The 2,500-nt window shown below is 46.6% G+C and overlaps 1 pseudogene; it reads right to left on the bottom strand.

Moving 5' to 3' along the window:
* Positions 1–2,500, bottom strand: part of LOC120907958 — a 9,144-nt pseudogene that overhangs the window by 2,456 nt on the left and 4,188 nt on the right.

Below are 2,500 nucleotides of genomic sequence, written 5' to 3' on the forward strand. Positions count from 1 at the left end.
CGAGGCATACCGGACCTTCGCCACAACAGTAAGAGCAATTGCTCGCCTAGCATTACTACTCGGACCTGCCTTATTAGGCATCATCCTTACCAAGGTGGTCCATAGCTTCGTCGCTCTCTCCACCGCATACCTGATGTGTGAAGTGTAATCGAGGCGGTCATCTAAGACCATCCCCAAATACTTTAAGCTGCGCGACGAATGTACTACGTGATCACCTACCCTGATAGCCCCATGCTGTATCCTCTGATGGGAACTGACCATAATAAACTCGGTCTTGGTCGGGGCTATCTTTAATCCGTTGTCGGTCATCCATCGGTCGATGATGCGAATCTGACTGGAAACGAGAATTTCAATATCATCAACACAATTACCTTCCACCAACAGTACTATATCGTCTGCATAGCCGATAATCCGTGCACCTTCCACCATTGCAACTCGTAGGACTCCGTCGTACATGAGGTTCCATAACGTTGGGCCAAGTACCGAGCCTTGAGGTACACCCGATGTGACTGCAATCTCTGCCGGTCCATCTGTGGTATCATACATCAGCACACGATTCCTAAAATAATCACCAATGATATCATAAAGATATTTAGGAGTGTTAATTCTCTGTAAAGCATTTGCAATCGCCAACCATGAAGCACTGTTAAAAGCATTAGTAACATCTAATGTAACAACCGCACAATACCGTCCACTGTATCTGTTTCTACTTCTAGCTACCGAAACAATGTCCACTACCCGTTGAATCGCATCAACTGTTGATCGACGACTTCTGAAACCAAATTGGTCGTCAGACAGTCCGTTGACCTCCTCGATGTGTGCATTTAGCCGTTGCACTATGATGCGTTCTAAACACCTGCCCGTCTAGTAGACAAATGGGGCGAACTGAACCAGTTCCCCTGGTGGTTTGTTCGGCTTCGGTATTAACACCAACCTCTGCCTTTTCCACTCATCGGGGAACTTCGCGTTCTCTAAACAGCCTTGGTAAACCCTGCAAAATGCATCGGTTGCAGTCAACATACCAACTTTCAGCGCCTCATTCGGGATACCATCTGGTCCCGGCGCCTTCTTGTTGGGTAGTCTCCTGGCAACCGCAAGAATCTCATCATTAGTTACCCTTTCAAACTCTCGTGGCTGATCGATACGATATTCAGGCCACACCGTGTTTGGGTGAGTAGGAAAAAGCTCGCTCACCACTTCCCTAAACTCGTCCAATGTCATGGTTCGGGGTCCAATCGAACCCTCGGCCACTTTCTTGAACGTATGATATACAATACCAAATGATGCGTTGTTCGCTGTTCCCAGGAACTCTTTCCACTTCCTCTGTCGGGTATGCTTGATCAATCGCTTGAGGGCATTCCGTGCCACCTTGAACTCGTCCCTAAAAGTAGAATAGAGATCGGTATTAAAAGCTCTTTGCGCTAATCGATCGCGGTGTTTGCACTCTTTGCGAAGTGCCTCAATCTCTAACGTCCACCAAAATGCACTCTTGTTAGGGTGTACCTCTTACGTTTAGTCATCGTCGCATTACACGCCGTGACAAGTATACGCATTAAGTCTTCGCTTGTTGTGACCTCGGTCTCAAAAGCGGCTTGCATCATAACTTCAAATATATCTTTGCTAAAATACTTGATGCTCCATCCCGTTATGGGTCGGGACAGATTACGCACGCTTTGCGTCTCAAGATCTATTCGTATTGCACGATGATCAGAGTTCATATAGCTAGATAACACCTCCCACTTAAATGATCTTGCTACGGTTCGGCTCGCAAAAGTAAGATCAACTACTGACGTGCGCCCTGGTCCAACATAAGTTGGGGTGCTGCCGTCGTTCAATAAAATTGCGTCAATCTGCGCAAAGGTTGATAAAACCAACTCACCTCTTCGTTTCTGGGTTTCTCCACGCTCGCCAAGTTGGTTGTTCCAACTTACTGACCAAGCGTTGAAGTCCCCCGATAACGAATTTGTGGATACCGGTTACGGCCATTACCGTGTTATCCAACATGTTCTGGAACTCTTCCATACTAAATCTAGGTGGCGCGTAAACGCTAACCACTCGCATATCACCTATGTCAACTATCATTAAACCCTTCAAAGCCTTACTGACTACCTTAACTGGTAAGTCCGCGTTAACCACTACCGCTGCTGTGTTATCGTCATTGCGTAACACTTTGACGTTGGTTGTTGCCAGATACGGATCTGCAATCAACACTATATCCGCAGATTCTTCCCTAATCGTTTGCCACATTAACTGAAATGCAGCATAACTATGATTCTGGTTATGTTGTAGCAACCTAACCATTATTATCTAATCGTTCGCCTTCGGGGACACATATAACTGCCCGTTGCGTGAGGGTTCTGTGACCTCGTACCGCAATCCAAACACTTGACAGAGTTGGTACAAGCTTGCTTCTTGTGTCCACTCAAACCGCATTTCCAGCACAGATTACTTCTGTCTGGTTCCCTACAATGGTAGCTCGTATGGCCTACCTTCCAACACT

The sequence above is a fragment of the Anopheles arabiensis genome (genome assembly GCF_016920715.1).
Source record: "Anopheles arabiensis isolate DONGOLA chromosome X unlocalized genomic scaffold, AaraD3 X_pericentromeric_contig0027, whole genome shotgun sequence".
Taxonomy (NCBI): Eukaryota; Metazoa; Arthropoda; class Insecta; order Diptera; family Culicidae; genus Anopheles; species Anopheles arabiensis.